This window comes from Aethalodelphis obliquidens, unplaced genomic scaffold (genome assembly GCF_003676395.1).
Source record: "Aethalodelphis obliquidens isolate GAN/ISIS:26980383/991018 unplaced genomic scaffold, ASM367639v1 scaffold66, whole genome shotgun sequence".
In the NCBI taxonomy this organism is placed as follows: Eukaryota; Metazoa; Chordata; class Mammalia; order Artiodactyla; family Delphinidae; genus Aethalodelphis; species Aethalodelphis obliquidens.
Window position 1 is genome coordinate 6,346,638 of NW_020838010.1, and position 22,507 is coordinate 6,369,144.

At 36.2% G+C, this 22,507-nt stretch overlaps 1 long non-coding RNA gene across 1 annotated transcript; it reads right to left on the bottom strand.

Annotated features, from left to right (window-relative positions):
- Positions 1 to 1,207: 1,207 nt before the first annotated feature.
- Positions 1,208 to 16,317, bottom strand: LOC113610999 (uncharacterized). Its single transcript, XR_003429320.1, has 3 exons — positions 16,307 to 16,317; positions 15,782 to 15,790; positions 1,208 to 1,321 (listed from the first exon to the last, which is right to left on the bottom strand). It is a non-coding gene; the product is annotated as an uncharacterized LOC113610999 (long non-coding RNA).
- Between the last annotated feature and the right edge of the window lie 6,190 nt (positions 16,318 to 22,507).

Below are 22,507 nucleotides of genomic sequence, written 5' to 3' on the forward strand. Positions count from 1 at the left end.
CTGTACACCTGAAACTAACAGAGCATTATTTTTCTTTGTTCTTTTTTTAACAACTTTATTGGAGCATAATTGCTTTACGATACTGTGTTAGCTTCTGCTGTATAACAAAGTGAATCAGCTATATGTATACATATATCCCCATATCCCCTCCCTCTTGTGTCTCCCTCCCACCCTCTCTATCTCACCCTTCTAGGTGGTCACAAAGCACCAAGCTGATCTCCCTGTGCTATGTAGCTGCTTCCCACTAGCTATCTGTTTTACATTTGGTAGTGTATATATATATATGTCAATGCTACTCTCTCACTTCGTCCCAGCTTACCCTTCCCCATCCCCATGTCCTCAAGTCCATTCTCTACATCTGCATCTTTATTCCTGTCCTGCCCCTAGCTTCATCAGAACCATTTTTTTTAATTCCATATATATGTAAGACAACATTTTAAATCAACTACACTCCAATAAAAATTTTTAAAAAAACGGATTTGAAAGATCAGCAACTTAAAACAATCACATATATATATATATATATATATATATATATATATATATATATGTACGTATGTGTATATATATATATATATATACACACACACACATATATATATGTAAACCTCATGGTAACAACAAAGCAAAACCCTATACTAGATACACACAGACACACACACACACACACAAGGAAGCCAAACATAACACTAAAGATAATCACCAAATCACAAGAAAAGAGAACAGAGGAAGAAAAAGGAACAAAAAACATCTACATAAACAACTGCCAAACAATTAACAAAAGTGGCAATAAGAACATATACATCAATAATTACATTAAATGTAAATGGACTAAATGCTCCAATCAAAAGACACTGAGAGACTAAACGGATACAAAAACAAAACCTGTATATATGCTGCAAACAAGAGACTTAAACATCAGATTTAAAGACACACACAGACTGAAAGTTAGAGGATGTAAAAAGGTATTCCATGCAAATGGAAATCAAAAGAAAGCCACGGTAGCAATACTTATATCAGAAAAAAAGAGACTTTAAAATAAAGACTGTTACAAGAGACAAATAAGGACACTACATAATGATCAAAGGATCAATCCAAGAAGAAGGTATAACAATTGTAAATGTATATGCACACAGCATAGGAGCACCTAAAGACATAAATCACATATTATGAACATAAAGGGAGAAATAGACAGTAACACAATAATAGTAGGGGATTTTAACACTCCACTTACACTAATGGACAGATAATCCAGACAGAAATTCAACAAGGAGACACTGGCCTTAAAGGACACATTAGACGAGATGAACTTAATAGATATCTATATATCTATATCGATAGCTATATGTGTGTGTGTGTGTGTGTGTGTGTGTGTACACTACATTCCAGCCCAAGGCAAAATATACATTCTCTTCAACTGCACATGGAACATCATCTACTACAGGTCACATGCTAGGCCACAAAACAAGTCTCAGTAAGTTTAAGAAAATTGAAATCATATCACGCATCTTTACCAACCACAATGCTATGAGACTAGAAATCAACTACAAGAAAAAAATGCAAAAAACAAACACATGAAGGCTAAACAATATGCTACTAAACAACCAATAGGTCACTGAAGAAATTAAAAGGAAATCAAAAAATACTTGGAGACAAATGAAAACAAAAACAAGATGATGTAAAACTATGGGACACAGCAAAAGCAGTTCTAGGAGTTAAGTTTACAGTGATAAAAGTTTACCTCAGGAAACAAGAAAAATCTCAAAAAAAAAATGACCTAACTTTACACCTAAAGGAACTAGAAAAAGAAGAAGAAAACAAAACCCAACGTTAGAAGAAGGAAAGAAATCATAAATATCAGAGGAGAAATAAATGAAATAGAGCCTAAAAAACAATAGGAAACATCAATGAAAACAAAAGCTGGCTCTTTGTAAAGGTAAACCTTTAGCAAGATTATTCAAGAAAAAAAGAGAGAGGTCCCAAATCAATGAAATCAGAAATGAAAAAGGAGAAGTTACAACCAACACCACAGAAATACAAAGGACCATAAGAGACTACTATGAGCAACTGTACACAAATAAAATGGACAACCTAGAAGAAATGGAAAAATTCTTAGAAACGTACAAACTCCCAAAGCTGAACCAGGAATAAATAGAAAATAAGAACACACCGGGCTTCCCTGGTGGCGCAGTGGTTGAGAGTCCGCCTGCCGATGCAGGGGACACGGGTTCGTGCCCCAGTCCAGGAAGATCCCACATGCCGCGGAGCGGCTGGGCCCGTGAGCCATGGCCGCTGAACCTGTGCGTCCGGAGCCTGTGCTCCGCAATGGGAGAGGCCACAACAGTGAGAGGCCCGCGTAACGCAAAAAAAAAAAAAAAAGAACACACCAATTACCAGCAATAAAATTTAATCAGTTTAAAAAAACAAAAACTCTGAACAAACAAAAGTCCTGGACCATATAGCTTTACAGGTGAATTCTACCAAGCATTTAGAGAAGAGTTAATACATACCCTCTCAAACTATTCCAAAAAATTGCAGAAGAAGGAATGCTTCCAATCTTATTCTACAAGGCCAGGATCTCCTAGATGCCTAAACCAGACAAAGATATCACAAAAAGTGAAAATTACAGGCCAATATCACTGGTGAACATACATGCAAAAATCCTCAACAAAATACTAGCAAACCAAATCCAACAACATATTAAAAGGATCATACGCCATGATCAAGTGGGATTTACTCATGGATGCAACAATTTTTCAATATCTGCAATCAATATGATACACCATGTTAACAAATTGAAGAATAAAAATCATATGAGCATCTCAATAGATGCAGAAAAAGCTTTTGACAAAATTCGACATTGATTTATGTTGAAAACTCTCAGCAAAGTGGGCACAGAGGGAACATACCTCAACATAATAGAGGCCATGTATAACAAACCCACAGCTAACATCATAGTCAATGATGAAAAGCTGAAAGCATTTCCTCTAATGTCAGGAACAAGACAAGGATGTCCACTCTTGCCACTTTTATTCAACTTAGTTTTGGAAGTCCTAGCCATAGCAATCAGACAGGAAAAAGAAATAAAAGGAATCCAAATTGGAAAGGAAGTAAAACTGTTACTGTTTGCAGATGATATGATACTATACGTAGAAAATCCTAAAGACACCAGCAGAAAACTACTAGATCTCATCAATGAATTCAGTAAAGTTGTATAATACAAAATTATTATACAGAAATCTGTTGCATTTCTGTACACTAACAAGGAACTATCAGAAAGAGAAATCAAGGAAACAATCCCATTTACCACTGCATCAAAAAGAATAAAATACTTGGAGTAAACTTACCTAAGGAGGAAAAGGCCTATACTTGGAAAGACACTGATGAAAGAAATTGAAGATGACACAAATAGATAGCAAGATAGACTGTGTTTGTGGACTGGAATAATTAATACTGTTAAAATGACCACACTACCCAAGGCAATCTACGGATTCAATGTAATCTTTATCAAAATACCCATGGCATTTTTCACAGAACTATAACAAAAATTTTAATTTTCATGGAAACACAAAAGACCCCAAATAACCAAAACATCCTTGAGAAAGAAATACAGAGTTGGAGGAATCACACTCCCCGACTTCAGACTGTATTACAAAGCTACAGTAATCAAAACAGTATGGTACTGGCAAAAAACAGACACATAGGTCAATGGAACAGAATAGAATGTCCAGAAATAAATCCACAAACTTATGGCCAATTAATACAAGACAAAGTAGGCAAGAATATACAACAGAGAAAAGACAGTCTCTTCAATAAGTGGTGCTGGGAAAACTGGACAGCTGCCTGTAAAAGAATGACATTAGAACATTCTCTAACACCATATACAAAAGTAAACTCAAAATGGATTGAGGATCTAAATGTAAGATGAGAAACAATAAAACTCCTAGAGGAAAACATAAGCAGAACACTCTGACATAAATCACAGCAATACTTTTTTGGATCTGTCTCCAAAGCAAAGAAAATAAAAGGTAAAATAAACAAATGGGACTTAATTAAACTTAAATGCTTTCACACAGCAAAGGAAACCACTGACAAATCAAAAAACAACCTACTGAATGTGAAAAAATATTTGCAAATAATATGACTGATAAGGGGTTAATATCCAAAATATATAAACAGCTCAACATCAAAAAACAAACAACCCAATTAAGAAATGGGCATTAAGACCTGAGTAGAAATTTTTCCAAAGAGGACATTCAAATGGCCAATGGGCACATGAAAAGATGCTCAACATCATTAATCATCAGAGAAATGCAAATTAAAACCACATGAGATATTGCCTCACACCTGTCAGAATGACTATCATCAAAAAGAACACAAATAACAAATGTTGGTGAGGATGTGGAGAAAAGGGAACCCTCATACACTGTTGGTGGGAATGTAAATTGATGCAGCCACTGTGGAAAGCAGTATGGAGGTTTCTCTAAAAACTAAAAATAGAACTACCATATGACCCAGCAATTTCACTTCTGGGTATATACCTGAAAAAAGTAAAAACACTAATTCAAAAAGATACACGTACCCCAATGTTCACGGCAGCCTTATTTACAATTGCTGTGATAAGGAAGCAACCTAAGTGTCCATCAACAGATTAATGGATAAAGAAGACGTGGTGCACACGCGCGCACGCACACACACACACACACACACACACACACACAGGAATAGTACTCACTCATGAAAAAGAACGAAATTTTGCCATTTGCAACAACACGGATGGACTTGGAGGATATTATGCTAAGTGAAATAAGTCAGAGAAATACAAATACTGTATGATAGCACTTATATGCTATCATATAAAAAATAAAACTAGTGAATATAAAAAACAGACAGATACAGAGAACAAACTAGTGGTTACGAGTGGGGGAGGGAAAGGGGTAGGAACAAGATAGAGGTATGGGATTAAGAGATATAAACCACCTTGTATAAAATAAATAAGCTACAAAGATATATTGTACAATATAGGGAATATAGCCAATTTATAATAACTATAAATGGAGTATAAGCTTTTAAAATTGTGAATTGCTATGTTGTACACCTATAACTTATGTAATATTGTACATCAACTATACTTCAATAAATTCCCCAAAAAAGAGTATGGAATGTATAACTTACAGAATTTAAGAATATAAAAATGGTAAATAATTATAGAAACAAGCAATATGTAAAACCCAGTAAGTAATATTCTGTTTGTACTTGGCCTTGATTAAAACCTTACTATGGAACATGGAACAACATTTAGTTTAGGATTCTGTATTTGGAAAAGAATGTAGGTGTTATACAGTTGTTTTAGAAGAGTGCAAATAAAAAAGCTTAAAGAAATATAAAAGACTGAAAAGTTTAAAGCACCTTTTTTCTTTGGTGTGTGTGAGTGAGTGAGAGAGAAGGAGAGAAAGGGAGGAGAGAGGAGAGAGAGAGGGAGCGGGCAAGGGGGAGGGAGAGGGGAATTGTGTACTTGCTTTAGAAAATAACCTATGGCTGACTAAAGAGGGAGAATATTGACCAACTAATTCAGTAAATTAATGGAGTAATTTTTTTTTTCCTATCCAATGCTGCTTGCTATCATAATCGGGAAAACTGCAGGACATTATCTCTGATTACAAGATGTTTATACTTTCACTAGAAAGACAAAATTAATATAGTCATCCTAAACAAAATAAGGCTATATAAAATAAATTATGATTCAATCCCAAAATGAGTAGCTCAGACAATAAACAAGATCAGTATCTAGAGAAGAGAGAGATGAAGATGGGCCAGCCTACATATATTTTTCTCAGAGCTTGGATTTCCCTTACTTTCCCTGCTCTCTTCACCTGGCTTATGTCAGGTCTCCGCATTGTTAGAATCTCTGTAAAGCTGTTTCTGAACTATTCCTCTCCAGCCTCTACAACAATGCACTTATACAACTGAGTTCTGTACCCATTCTGTGCTTCCTCAGCTCCTGGCACTTGCCTGTGCCTCAGTTCTTCTCACTCTTTATTATAATTGCCTGTTTGCTTGTCTGTGCACCCCAGTAAAATGTGAGTTCCTTGAAAGCAGGGACCAGGCCTTATTTATTGCTGTATCTCTTACCTACTATGTGGCTTAGCATATACTAGGAATTTTATTATTATTTGAGGAAAAGAGAAAAAAGATGAATACTGTGTCAGTGCAAAGGGCACATCTTCCATCTCAACAACTTGATAGCAATACGTTGCTTATAGTTTTTTCTCAAAATGCTCCAACTGACAAGTAAGACTAATGGGTTAAGGATCCTGTCATGACAAGTTTATGAGATCATTTATGTACCTTCCAATCTCTTCAAGCTTATCTCTTACCTCTCTTTTCTTCCCACTATATGCCATAGTCACAAAGAACTACTTGTAGTTTTTTCTTTAGCAATTCTTTTAAACAAATTTTTTCTTAACAATTCACTTTCTGACTATTCCTCTGAGTTGACTTTGGGGCCCGTACTCCATGGTCCAGAGGATCCTGTGCTTATCTCTTAATCAATTCTTTTAAAAAAAGAAAAAAGAACAAAAAAGAACAAAACACACATATACAATAAGGGGAACATGTCAAAGTGACACAGAGCCTACTGAAACAAATTGGGTAAAGGTAGAACAATTTGAGAAACAAAACAAATGATGTTAGTGTATTATAACTCAATGTATAAAATAAATACCCATGAGTCCACAGTAATATATGTAAATTTTTGAATAAATATATAGTGGGAAGGATACAAATTTCCCATGTAGAAGAAAACCAAATAATTTATGTAGATATTCTGCCTTCAAGATGGTGAAGCATATTGTACCAGTCCTTAAATGTGGGGTAAGCATAGTGACTTCTTTCCAGATAGTCCCATGTGAACAGGATGAAGAAAGAGTGGATTTACAGTGGCGAGACCTGAAAAACACAGCCTCGGCCAGACGATCAAGGTTTATATCAACAGTGATAAATCATGCTGATAACCCTTGATATGATGTACAGTTGTCCCTTGGTATCCACAGGGGATTGGTTCCAGGAACACCTGAGGATATCACAATCTGAGGATGCTCAAGTCCCTTAATAAAATAGTGTAGTATTTACATATAACCTATGCACATGCTCCAGTATACTTTAAATCATCTCTAGATTACTTATAATACCTAAAGCAATGTAAATGCTATGTAAATAGTTGTAAATACAATGTAAATGTTATGTAACTAGTTGCTATTTTGTGTCACGTTCAAGCTTTTTGGAATTTTCTGGAATTTCTTTTTCCAAATATTTTCAATCCGTGGTTGGTTGAATCCACATATGCAGAACCTGCGGATACAGAGGGCCAATTATAATGAAAACGGCCCTTTATATCTTTGGTGGTCTTTCTAAAAACACATAACCTCTTTTTAATCATTAGAAAAACCTCAACTAAATCTCAATTGAGGACACTTTAAAGAATACCCTTTGGTTGTAATCTACTATTTTTATACTGGGATCCTGTTGGTATGGTGGTGAAATGTGAGAGAGGGGAAGCATTCTATACAATTATGATTAAATCTCAGTCTTTTGATGGGGCTGTTTCTTGACTGTGACCTTCACAGGTGATTCTCCAGTGGTACAGCTTTTTAAAAATTTTACCCTTTAGGTGAAACAATAAGGTTAAAGAGGCTAGGGTGTCTGGAATTTTCTTCCTCCTCCATGTGGAAAAGGCTTTGTTAAAATCTTTTCCCTTGGACTGTAGGACTTTTTATGGAGAGTACTCTGGGAGTATTTCACAAAGATTAATACTTACCTCCCCTGCCATAGCCATGAGGAGTTCTTTCTCAGATTTTCACTGTGATAGCCTGGTGGGGTATTTGGAGGTAAAACCAATGAAAGCTGAGAAATTCCATAAGACTGAGGTCCCCAGGATTTTCTTACTCTCATACTCTTCCATACTTAACTTCCAGTAATTCATCAAAATTGCCATTTACTGTTCCTATCAGCTATGGCTCTAGAGACTTCTGCTTCAGGTAAACTGATCTCAGTTGTGATTCTTTGTATTTACCTGTCTCTTCATATTTCAGAGTGATTTGCTATTGCAAGCCCAGTTCTTTGATGAATACAAGTAATGTTGATGTTCAGTTTCCTCATCTTTTTCTTCTTGAAGGATGGGTATGACAACTTCCAAGTTGTTTACATATCAGTAACCAAACTGGTAAAACCAAAGTTCTATCATTTTCTTATAATCTGAAAAACTTCCTTTAAATTATTGTAATTGAACATCTACCTTTGATGAATTCTCTAAACATTTGTTTTCTTCTGAAACCATCTTTACTTCACTTCAATTTTGAAAGGTATTTTTGCATGATATAGCATTTTAGTTTTACCTTAATATTTGTTCTTTTGTACTTTAATGGTGTTCCTCTTTCATGTCTCTTTAATTTCTGGATTTTTTCTATTTATGTCTCTTTATGCTGGCTTCCTTTCAGAATTTTCTTTCTCACTGGTGTTCAGCAATTGGATTTTGATATGCAGTTTTCTTTTTTTGTTATCCTGCTTGGGTTTTAGGGGTTTTGCTGATGTTCTTGGATATGTAGGTCTACAATTTTCCTCAAATATGGAAAATTTGTGAAATTTTTTCAAAAATTGTTTTCTGTCCACATTTCTCTCCTTTTCTTACTCCAATTACATGTATGTTAAGTGGCTTAATATTGTCCGACAGGCCATTAAGATTGCTGTTCTTTTTTTCTCAGTATTTTTCTCTGTGTGCTTCCATATATTGATAGTTTCTATTGCTATATCTTCATGGTTACTGACCTTTTATTCTGTAATATATAACCTACTCTTAAGTCACCTGGTAATTTTTTATTTTATTTGAGATGTTATATTTTTTCAGTCTAAAACTTCCAAAACTTCCTTTTATATCTTTTCTAAGTTATTTTTTCCTTTAAAACTTTGAGGTATAATAGCTGCTTTAAAGTCCTTGCCTACTAATTCTATCATCTCTGACATTGTTCAGTTTGTTTCTAATGATTGATTTTCTCCTGGTTTTGGTTAATGAAGTCTTCTATGAGTTCCTTGAGGTAAGAGACAGTGCCTTATTCACTGCTTTACAGGCAATGTTTAGTGAAGGGTTTGGCACAAAATAAGCTCACATAAATATTGAGAGATGGAGTAAATGAATGGGCTTGGAAGGTTTCATAGAGGAGTTAAATGTAGCTTTAAAATATTGATGTCTTACTATATACCAGACCCTATCCTATGAACTTATATATTAACTCAAGAGATCATCTCAAAGACATTATATGTTACTATTATTATCTCAATTTTGAAAATAAAGAAATGGAGGCACAGAAATCTAACTAATTTGTCCAAGGTTATACATATCTGGCAAGTTACAGAAAATTGTTATTAAGTACTGCACCATATTATCTCTGTACTTAGGATCTATGCTGGTTCTGTGAAAAAGAATCAAGGCAGAAAAGTATTCTCTCATGGTCCTTACTATGAGGCATGACATGAGCTGAAGAACATAACATAATGTACAAAAACAAGACAATTAAGAGAATGATGTATTTGATATTGTTTTGAAAGTTTTGATTGGGAAGTAGTGGCAGACAGACTTGGCTAGATAAATTATAAGATTATAGATAGAAGTGAATGCCAAAGTGTAGAGTTTAGACTAAACAAGAAGGACATGAACACAGTAGACTTTTGAGTAAGTGAGTAACATGATAAAATAACTTTTGGGAAGATTGATGTAAGGGAAAGTGCACAATCAACAAGAGTGCAGAGAACTGCCAACCTGCTGGGGTTTTTAGGCGAATATTACTTTGGTAATCTCACTAACATCCAAGATTCACCACTTGTACCTAAATGTTTAGAAAATCTCTGGGCCCCAAAGTTTATAAGATTCTTGTGTGGCTGATTCAAACAAAATAATCAGCAAATACTTTTTAGCACCTCCTCTCTATCAGGCATTGTATTAGACATTGGAGAATGGTGGCGAAGTAAAGACATGATTGTTATCTCCATGGAGTACAGTAGGTTAGACATAACCTGAATAAAGTGCTGTGTCTTACAAAAGTGAAATAAGTGGTGGAGAAAATAATAGAAATTGGGATCCCTTACTGGTCTAAAAGGCCAAGGAAAAATTCCTGGATAAGGTTACAAATAAGCAGAGAACTAAAAGATGACTAGAATGAAGGGTGAAAAGAGAAGGGCTCCAAGTAGAAAAAAAGTAACATGTCAAAAGGACTTGAGATGGGAGAGCTAGTACCATGTTCAAAGAACGGAAAGATCTTTAATACTGGAACAGAGAGGGAAAATGACACGAGATGATATCAGAGAGAAAAGCTAAAGCTAGATCTCACAAGATCCTAAAACACATTAAAACATTTTTATTCTAAATGTTATCAGAAATTATTGGAGGATTTTAATAGTTCAGTGATCAGTTCATGTGATTTACTATTTTTTAAAACTCTTCTCAGACATACTCTTCCAATAGACTGGTGGACTGTATAAGTTTACTTGCTCATCATACCAATTAAAAATGCTGAATTAATTTTTTCCACATGTACTGGTGAGGAATTAAGGAATACACAGTAAAAAAGTAAGTCAAAAAATTAAGGGGAATTCCCTGGCAGTCCAGAGGTTAGGGCTCCATGCATGCCATTTACAGGAACATGGATGGACCTAGAGATTGTGATACTGAGCGAAGTAAGTCAGACAGAGAAAGACAAATATCATATGATATCGCTTATACGTGGAATGTAAAAAAAAGATGGTACAAATGAACTTATTTTCAAAACAGAAATAGACTCACAGACTTAAAAAACAAACTATGGTTACCAAGAGTGAAAGGTGGGGGAGGGATAAACTGGGAGATTGGGACTGACATATACACACTACCACATATAAAATAGATAACCAACAATGGCTTACTGTATAGCACAGGAAACTCTACTCAATACTCTGTAATGGCCTATATGGGAAAATAATCTAAAAAAAGAGTGGATATATGTATGTATAAAACTGATTCATTTTGCTGTACACCTAAAACTAACACAACATTGTAAATCAACTATACTCCAATATTTTTTTTTAATTAAGGAAAGTAGGAAACTGAAACAGATGAGCAAAGCACGGAAATGAACTTATACATGAGGAGGATCTTCCAAATATGATGAACTTGAACTTCAGTTTTCATGGCCTCATGGGAGTTAAGAGACATGTCACAAATCTCAGGGCCCACTCAAATTATTAAGACTGTTATAAGACCCCCACATAAAGCATTAATCCCAAAGGAATAAAGCCATTCTCAGAGGATTAGAAATAAACTAGCCAAGAATATTAAAATTTAACCTCTAGATTGTACTTCTGGGAATGGCTGAATAGAATATATTAATCATCCTGAAAAAAAAAAAAACTATAAAATCCAGAAAAAAAAATTTTAAAAAAACGACTTGAAGACATTGGCAAGTGAGCAAAGAAGAAAGATAATAGAGGGAGTTGACAGCTGGATGGAGGGAATAGCAATGAGTATAACATTTCGTATTGCTTTTAGCCTGAAGAGAAGTCCCTAGTACTAGAAGACGAAAATGCAGATAGAAACCTGACAGTTTTACTGGCTTAACCAGAAAACAAAGTCTGGGACAATCACAGCAGCTGAAAAGTGAGGGAGGAAATTCCGTAAAGTAGAAAACCATAGATAGGGAGCTCTAATTCTGTGTACAAGGTCAACCTAAATCTCTGGCTGACTTTTGAACAATGTATACACAGGACCGAGTTCAAGCAGCCAAGCTAAAGCTAGGAGAATTGAAATAATGTTTCTGAATTTAGGTTTTGAGTTCAGACAAATCAAATTTTTACCCCCCCAATAAAAAACAAAAATTAGTACCCTTCAGTGGAAAGAAAATAAAATCAAGAATCTCTAAAATATTTCAACCATAGAGTACAGGATATAACAAAACCTTACTAGACATAGGAAGAAATAGGAAAATAAGACCCTCATTCAAAAGAAAAGGTAATCAAAGAATACTAACACCAAGAAAACCAGAAATTTTAATTATCAGAGAAAGATTTTAAAACAGCTATTAAAACTATATTCAAGTACATAAATAAAAATATGCTATTAATGTATAAAATACAAGCAATCTTAACCAAGAATAGAAACTGTTAAAAATAATCAAATGGAAAATCTAAAACCTGAAAATCCAATACCTGAAATAAAATTTCACTACAAAGGCTTAACAACAGGTCAAAGATATTTGAGGAGTCAGTAAATTTGATAGATCACTAAAAATAATCTAGTCTAGAGAAGAGAGAGAGAGAAGATTGAAAAAATAAACTTGTTTAACTCAGTGATCTTCAAGGAGAAGTATACTGTAGAAGGAGGAAATTACTTCTCTTAGAATTTATAACCATGAGCTGGCCATGTGTAGATTTTTATCCAGAATTTGCATTACTTGGCTGGTCCCAAAACAATTCATTCCTAGAATTAAAGTTCTCTACAACTGGTAGTGCTCACCAAAGCATGATTCCATCAGAAGCATCCATAAAAATGAACTGGTGGAATCCATGTTCATTCATGCCCCAAGAAATGACAATGGATACATTTCTAAGGAAAAATCACTAATATCACAAAACATGCAAAATAAAGCAACACAAAAATCTAAAAATGAGAACAAGACACTATGACTGGGGGGACATTCAAGATGGCAGAGGAATAAGATGTAGAGATCACCTTCCTCCCGACCAATACATCAAAAATACATGTACATGCAGAGCAACTCTTACAGAACACCTACTGAACGCTGGCAGAAGACCTCAGACCTCCCAAAAGGCAAGAAACTCCCCATGTACCTGGCTAGGGCAAAGGAAAAAAGAACCAGAGACAAAAGAATAGGGATGTGACCTGTACCTCTGGGAGGGAGCTATGAAGGAGGAAAAGTTTCCACACACTAGGAAGCCCCCTCACTGGTGGAGACAGCAGGTGGCAGGGGGAATCTTCGGAGACACAGAGGAGAGCGCAGCAACAGGGGTGCAGAGGGCAAAGCGGAGAGATTCCCACATAGAGGATAGGTGCTGAGCAGCACTCACCAGCCTGAGAAGCTTGTCTGCTCACCTGCTGGGGCAGGTAGGGGCTGGGAGCGAAGGCTCGGGCTTCGGAGATCAGATCCCAGGGACAGGACTGGGGTAGGCTGCGTGAACACAGCCTGAAGGGGGCTACTGTGCCACAGCTAGCCGGGAGTCTGGGAAAAAGTCTGGACCTGCCGAAGAGGCAAGAGATCATTGTTTCAGGGTGCACAAGGAGAGGGGAATCTTTCCCTGTCTGCCCACAGAAGGCAGATAACTGCCTAAATGAGCTCCAGAGATGGGCATGAAACACTAATGCTGCTGCTGCTGCAGCCACCAAGAATCCTGTGTGCAAGCACAGGTCACTATCTACACACCCCACAGGAGTCTGTGCAACAGGCTGCTGCCAGGGCCCTGTGATCCAGGGACAAGTTCCCCGGGAGAACACATGGTGCGGCTCAGGCTGTTGCAATGTCATACTGGCCTCTGCTGCCACAGGCAATCCCTGCATTCCAATTATAACTACCTTACCCCTCCCTCTCCCCAGCATGAGTGAACCAGAGCCCCCTAATCAGCCACTCCTTTAACCCGGTCCTGCCAGGGTGGGAACAGATGCCTGAGGGAGACCTACATGCAGAGGTGGGGCCAAAACAAAAGTTGAACCCCAGGAGATGTGCGAAAAAAGAAGAGAAAGGGAAATTACTCCCAGCAGCCTCAGGAGCAGCAGATTAAATCCCCACAATCAACTTCATGTACCCTGCATCTGTGGAATACCTGAACAATGAATCATCCCAAAATTGAAGCGGTGGATATTGGGAGCAACTGTAGACTTTTAGGGTTTGCTGTCTGTGACTGATTTGCTTCTGATTTTTATGTTTACCATAGTATAGTTTTTAGGGCTTGTTATCATTGGTGGATTTGGTTATTGGTTTGATTTCTCTCTTCTTTTTTATTATTACTTCTTTTTATTTTAATAATATATATTTTTTCTTTCTTTCTTTCTCCCTTTTCTTCTGAGCCATGTGGCTGACAGGGTCTTGCTGTTCTGGCCTGGTGTCAGGCCTGAACCTCTGAGGTGGAAGAGCCGAGTTCAGGACATTGGACTACCAGAGAACTCCCAGCCCCATGTAATATCAATTGGTGAGAGCTCTCCCAGTGATCTCTGTCTCAATGCTAAGACCCAGCTCTACCAAACGGCCAGCAAGCTCCAGTGCTGGATGCCCCATGCCAATCAACTAGCAAGACAGGAACACAACCACACCATTAGCAGAGAGGATGCCTAAAATTATACTGAGTTCACAGACACCCCAAAACATACCAGCAGACGTGGCCCTGACCACCAGAAAGACAAGATCTAGCCCCACCCACCAGAACACAGGCACCAGTCCCCTCCACAAGGAAGCCTACATAAGCCACTGAAAGAAACTCACCCACTGGGGGCAGAGACCAAAAACAACAGGAAATATGAACCTGCAGCCTGAGTAAAGGAGACCCAAACACAGTAAGTTAAACAAAATGAGAAGACAGAGAACTATGCAGCAGATGAAGGAGCAAGGTAAAAAGCAACCAGAACAAACAACTGAAGAGGAAATAGGCAACCTACCTGAAAAAGAATTCAGAGTAATGATAGTAATGATGATCCAAAATCTTGGAAATAGAATGCAGAAAATAAAAGAAACGTTTAACAAGGACCTAGAAGAACTAAAGAACAAACAAAAAATGATGAACAACACAATAAATGAAACTAAAAATTTTCTAGAAGGAATCAATGGACGATAACTGAAGCAGAAGCATGGATAAATGACCTGGAAGATAAAATAGTGGAAATAACTACTGCAGAGCAGAATAAAGAAAAAAGAATGAAAAGAATAGAGGACAGCCCCAGAGACCTCTGGGACAATATTTTTTTTTTTAACATCTTTATTGGGGTATAATTGCTTTACAATGGTGTGTTAGTTTCTGCTTTATAACAAAGTGAATCAGTCATACATAAACATATGTTCCCATATGTCTTCCCTGTTGCGTCTCCCTCCCTCCCACCCTCCCCATCCCACCCCTCCAGGCTGTCACAAAGCACCGAGCCAATATCCCTGTGCCATGCGGCTACTTTCTGGGACAATATTAAATGCACCAACATTTGAATTATATGGGTCCCAGAAGAAGAAGAGAAAAAGAAAGGGTCTGACAAAATATTTGAAGAGATTATAGTCAAAAACTTCCTTAATGTGGGAAAGGAAATAGTCAATCAATTCCAAGAAGCACAGAGAGTCCCATGTGGCATAAATCCAAGGAGAAACATGCCAAGACATAATAATCAAAATATCAAAAATTAAATACAAAGAAAAAATACTAAAAGCAGCAAGGGAAAAGCAACAAATAATATACAAGGGAATCCCCATAAGGTTAACAGCTGATCTTTCAGCAGAAACTCTGCAAGCCAGAAGGGAGTGGCAGGACATATTTAAAGTGATGAAAGGGAAAAACCTACAACCAAGATTACTCCCAGCAAAGGATCTCATTCATATTTGACAAAGAAATTAAAATCTTTACAGACAAACAAAAGGTAAGACAATTCAGCACCACCAAACCAGCTTTACAACAAATGCTAAAGGACCTTCTCTAGGCAGAAACACAAGAGAAGGAAAAGACCTACAATAACAAACTCAAAACAATTAAGAAAATGGGAATAGGAACATACATATAGAAACTACCTTAAATATAAATGGATTACATGCTCCAACCAAAAGAAATAGACTGGTGAATGGACACAAAACAAGACCCATATATATGCTGTCTACAAGAGACCCACTTCACACCGAGGGACACATACAGGCTGAAAGTGAGGGGATGGAAAAAGATATTCCATGCAAATGGAAATCAAAGGAAAGTTGGAGTAGCAATTCTCACATCAGACAAAAAAGATTTTAAAATAAAGACTATTACAAGAGACAAAGAAGGACACTATATAATGATCAAGGGATGAATCCAAGAAGAAGATATAACAATGGTAAATATCTATGCACCCAAAATAGGAGCACCACAATATATAGGGCAAATGCTAACAGCCATAAAAGGGGAAATCGACAGGGAACACAATAATAGCAGGGGACTTTAACACCCCACTTTGACCAATGGACAGATCATCCAAAATGAAAATAAATAAGGAAACACAAGCTTTAAATGACACATTAAACAAAATGGACTTCATTGATATTTATAGGACATTCCATCCAAAAACAACAGGATATATTTTCTTCTCAAGTGCTCATGGAACATTCTCCAGGATAGATCCTATCTTGGGTTACAAATCAAGCCTTGGTAAATTTAGGAAATTGAAATCACATCAAGTATCTTTTCTGACCACAATGCTACAAGACTAGATATCAATTACAGGAAAAAGTCTGTAAAACATACAAACACATGGAGGCTAAACAATACACTACTAAATAACCAAGAGATTACTGAAGAAATCAAAGAGGAAATCAAAAAATACCTATAAACAAATGACAATGAAGACACGATGACCAAAAACCTATGGATACAGCAAAAGCAGTTCTGAGAGGGAAATTTATAGCAATACAATCCTACCTCAAGAAACAATAAAAATCTCAAACAACCTAACCTCACACCTAAAGCAATTAGAGAAAGAAGAACAAGAAAACCCAAAGTTAGCAGAAGGAAAGAAATCATAAAGATCAGATCAGAAATAAATAAAAATGAAATGAAGGAAACAATAGCAAAGATCAATAAAACTAAAAGCTGGTTCCTTGAGAAAAGAAACAAAATTGATAAACCATTAGCCAGGCTCATCAGGAAAAAAAGGGAGAAGACTCAAATCAACTGAATTAGAAATGAAAAAGGATAAGTGACAACCGACACCGCAGAAATACAAAGGATCAGAAGATCATACTACAAGCAGCTATATGCTAAAAAAATGGACAACCTGGAAGAAATGGACAAATTCTTACAAAAGCACAACCTTCTGAGACTGAACCAGGAAGAAATAGAAAATATAAACAGACCAAACACAAGCACTGAAATTGAAACTGTGATTAAAATTCTTCCAACAAATAAAAGCCCAGGACCAGATGGCTTCACAGGCGAATTCTATCAAAAATTCAGAGAAGAGCTAACACCTATCTTTCTCAAACTCTTCCAAAATATAACAGAGGGAGGAACACTCCCAAATTCATTCTATAAGGCCACCATCCCCCTGATACCAAAACCAGACAAAGGTGTCACAAAAAAAGAAAATTACAGGCCAATATCACTGATGAACATACATGCAAAAATCCTCAGCAAAATACTAGCAAACAGAATCCAACAGCACATTAAAAGGATCATACACCATGATCAAGTAGGGTTTATACCAGGAATGTAAGGAGTCTTCAATATATGCAAATCAATCAATGTGATACACCATACTAACAAATTGAAGGATAAAAGCCATATGATAATCTCAATAGATACAGCAAAATCTTTCAACACTCTATGATAAAAACTCTCTAGAAAGTAGGCATAGAGGGAATTTACCTCAACATAATAAAGGCCATATATGACAAATGCACAGCCAACATCGTTCTCAATGGTGAAAAACTGAAACCATTTCCTCTAAGATCAGGAACAACACAAGGGTTCCCACTGTCTCTAGTATTATTCAACATAGTTTTGGAAGTTTTAGCCACAGCAATCAGAGAAGAAAAAGAAATAAAAGGAATCCAAATTGGAAAAGAAGTTGAAAAGACAACCCTCAGAATAGGAGAAAATATTTTTAAATAAAGCAACTGACAAAGGATTCATCTCCAAAATATACAAGCAGCTCATGCAGCTCAATATCAAAAAGCAAGCAACCCAATCCAAAAATGGGCAGAAGACCTAAATAGATATTTCTGCAAAGAAGATATACAGATTGCCAACAAACACATGAAAGAATGCTCAACATCACTAATCAGTAGAGAGATGCAAATCAAAACTATAATGAGGTATCACCTCACACCAGTCAGAATGGCCCTCATCAAAATATCTAGAAACAATAATTGCTGGAGAGGGTGTGTAGAAAAGGGAACCCTCTTGCACTGTTGGAGGGAATGTAAATTGATACAGCCACTATGGAGAATGGTATGGAGTTTCCTTAAGAAAATAACAATAGAAGTACCATATGATCCAGCAATCCCACTACTAGGCATATACCCTTAGAAATCCATAATTCAAAAAGGGACATGTACCACAATATTCATTGCAGCACTATTTACAATAGCCAGGACTTGGAAACAACCTAAGTGTCCATCAACAGATGAATGGATAAAGAAGTTGTGGCACATATATACAATGGAATATTACTCAGCCATATAAAGAAATGAAATTGAACTATTTGTAGTGAGGTGGAGGGACCTAGAGTCATACAGAGTAAAGTAAGTCAGAAAGAGATAATGAAATACCGTATGCTAACACATATATGTGGAATCTGAAAAACAAATGGTCCTGTTGAGCCTAGGGTCAGGACAGGAATAAAGACGCAGATGTAGAGAATGGACTTTAGGACATGGGGGGGTAGGAAGGGTAAGCTGGGCCGAAGTGAGACAGTGGCATTGACATATATACACTACCAAATTTGAAATAGATAGCTAGTGGAAAGCAGTTCCATAGCACAGGGAGATCAGCTCGGTGCTTTGTGACCACCTAGAGGGTTGGGATAGGGAGGGATGGAGGGAGACGCAAGAGGGAGGGGTTATGGGGATATATGTATACATATAGCTGATTCACTTTGTTATACAACAGAAACTAACTCAACATTGTGAAGCAATTATATTCCAATATAGATGTTAAAAAAAATTTTAAAAAAAGACACTATGACCAAGAGTCAGCAGAAACAACAGACAGCAAATCAAACCTGCAATGTCTTCCGATATTAGAATTCTCAGGTTCAAAATATGTTTTGTATATTTGATATTTTAAAGAATTTTTTAAAGCTTTGAAAATGTGGTTATTGAGTAAAAACTATAAAAATTAATCAAGCACGTTGGAAAATATAATCTGTATAGTTAACTATAATAATATAAAATAATAACTCATGGACAGGATATCAGATTTGACTCAGCTGAGGAAAGAATCCACAAAGTAGAAGACACATCCCAAGAGAATTTCCAGATTTGGAGCACCAAAAGACAATAGGGAATAAGAGATATGTTGGAAGCTATAATTTTTACTTCTCAAGAGTGGAAAGGAAGATAGATTACAGTGGAGTAGTAAATCCAATGTGCTAAAGGAAAACACATGGTAACTTAGGATTCTATAAGTGGTAAAGATATATTTTGATAAAGAAAAGTAAAATAATGATATTTTCAAAAAATCAAAACAGAGAAATCTGCTATTGAGTAAACCTAACTAAAGAAAATTCTGCCAAATATACTTCAGTAAAAGGATGACAGATGAGAAAAGTAAAGTGGTAGAATACCAGAGAAATTATTGAATAAAAAGATGTTCATGCTGTAAATTATACATAAAAATCCCAACATGGAGACAGAAAGTATCACTACCACTTTATTATACTCTTGGATTCTGTGGGACAAGAATTCAGACAAGGCACAGTAGGTATGGCTTCGCTTTCCTCTGAGATAGCTGGAGCCTCAACTGGAAAGACTTGAATGGCTAGGATAACTTGAACAATTGGGGACTGAAATCATCTGGAGTCTTTTTCATTCATATATCTATTGTCAGAACTGGTTCAACTCAAAGGGTTCTTTCAAGGAGAATGCATATAACTTCTCCACGTGTCATGAACTTTTCACAGCACAGCAATTGGATGCTGAGAGGAAGCGTCCCAAGAGGGAACAGCAAGAAAGGGAATATGTCAAGAGGTCAAAAAAAAAAAAAAAAAGAAAACTCAAGACGTTTTCAAAGCTAAGCTGATCTGTCACAGAATGTTACTGCTACCACATGATGGTTAAGTAAGTCACTAACACTAGCCCATAATCTAAGGGAGGGTAAATAAACTCCACTTCTTGATGGTAGAGTAGCAAGATCACAATCTTTAATAAACAATAAAAATTATGTCTTATGAGGTTAAAAAGTAAGATAGAACTATAACAAAATCATATATGTCAGGTAAAAGTATAATTGGCAGAAAAATATTCTAAAATTTCTTTTTTCAGAAGAGGACTAAATACATCAATTAAACCTAGAGCTTGATAAGTTATGTATATATGTTAAAATTTGTAGTGTGACCACTAAAGGAAAAGAAACAGAGTGATGATCTCAGCTGGGACTACCTGTCTCTGCTCCATGAGGTCTCTCATTCTTCAGCAGACTAGCTTGCACTTGTTCTCATGGCAGAGGCTAAGAAAAGTCAATTTCTTCTTTTATATCACATTACAATTATTGCAGATCACTGGGTAAAAAGAGAAATATCTTTTGTACTCATCATTACTTCAAAATCAGGGAGGTAATTGGACCTACCCCTAGATCTTGTTATTTAATGCATTAATAAAGAAATCCAACACCACAGCTGACCCTTGAACAATGCAGGGGTGGTGGTGTTAATCATTTAACTTATAGCTGGCCCTCCATATCTGCAGTTCCTCACCATCTGCAGATTCAACCAATCACAGGGCATGTAGTATTGTAGTATTTGCTATTGAAAAATATCCTCGTATAAGTGCACCACTGCAGTTCAACTTCTATATTACAAATGTATTAGCATTTTTATAACTGCGTTTCAATTGGTTTCTTTTGTAGTCCTATAATTTTGTGCACTTAAAAATGTATTCTGAGAAAGAGTCCAGTAGGCTTAACCAGACTTCCAAAAAGATTCATGGCACAGTTTAAAAACTCTGCTCTTAAAAAAAAAATCTCATACATACATAGAAGAATGCACAAAGCAGGGCTATATAAGATAGAAAAAAATGTTGAGAAACGAAATATTCACCAATGTTAAGACGAATAAATATATTATGGTATATTCACAACAGGAATTAATATTTTGCTGCAGTGAAGTGAATGATTTATACACAAAAACATGGGTAAAGTTGTAGAAGAATGTATAATGTATGATTCTTTGTGTAGAGAGTGGAAAAACATGTAAACCAAACAATGTATTGTTTAAGGATACAAACATGTAGTGAAGCTATAAGTAAATGAGAGAAAATGACAAACTCAAAAATCAAGATAGTAAGTAACCTCAGAGTTAGGAGGAAAGTGTAAGAAATCAGAAAAGAAACTAGAGAGACACTGTTTTCTTAACTTAGGTAGTAGTTACATAAGTTATAATCATGCATGATTCTTTATAACTTACACATATTTCTTATTCTTTTATCTGCTCAGTATTTACTAAAAGCAATTTTAAAATGTATATAATTCTGCCAGCTTTGTGAAGAACAGAACAAATGAGATCCATAGTAGAAATAGGCAGTCTTCTAAAGGAAGATGTTACAATACTCAAGGTGAAAGATGTTGTGGTTTGGGCTAGAGTTTTGACAATGTGTAGGTGTAGAGAGAAGTGGTAATATTCAGGATTCCTTTTAGAAGTAGAAACAAGAGATTCAGTTGAAAGAAAGAAGAAAAGAAAGAAGTCCTAAGACTTTGCCTGAACAAATAGATGAAGGTAGAGCGATTTAAGGGACGGAGATACAGTGAAAGGAGTATGTTTAAAAGGGAAATGGAAGCTTTCAAAAATAAGCTATAAAGAGAGGAATCATATACTGGCGGTGGGGGCTAGGGGTGAAGTGGGATAAGTCATACATCAGTAAATCTCCACTTTCAGAATCGAATCTTACAGTTTACAGCACTCTTTAAGCCCTCTGTGCAGCAAGCCTGCATCTTCTAATCCATATTCAGGCAGTGATTTTGGACGTTATGTAGCTTGAAAACTTGAACTGAATTTTCTGGGTTGTCTATAAGCTATCCGTATGGGTATTAATGAACAGTGAACTTGCACTGAAGTAAGAAAAGGAAATGAAGAATTCTGTTTCAGACCTTACATTCTGAGGAGTCTACGAGACAGCCAGTAGAAATGTCACTAGGCAGTTGCTATTTATGTATTTGCTACATAAACAGAAACATAGGAACCATAACATCATTGATTCAGAAAAGAATTCTTAATCCATTCCTCACTTTAAACCTGGAAAAAAAAATCAGATGGTTTCTTATCGCCCACGCCTCTCCAATAACTATTGGTGGGTTTGGGAGTTGCCAGCAGTAATCTGTTCTTTCAGGCAAGTCTCTGCTTTTTCCACTAAACTGCCAAAGCAAGGGTTTCTTCCACTGAGATTTTCTCACCTGAGTGAATTTATTTCCTGCCTTTATTCAGAATGCCTCTTCTCTCCTTCTCTGACTTCAGTACTGCTTCACATTCTAGTCAGGTGCAGTGATTATAATACCTTATATTAGGATTGCACTTTAGAGATCGCAGTGTGCTTTTACATAAATT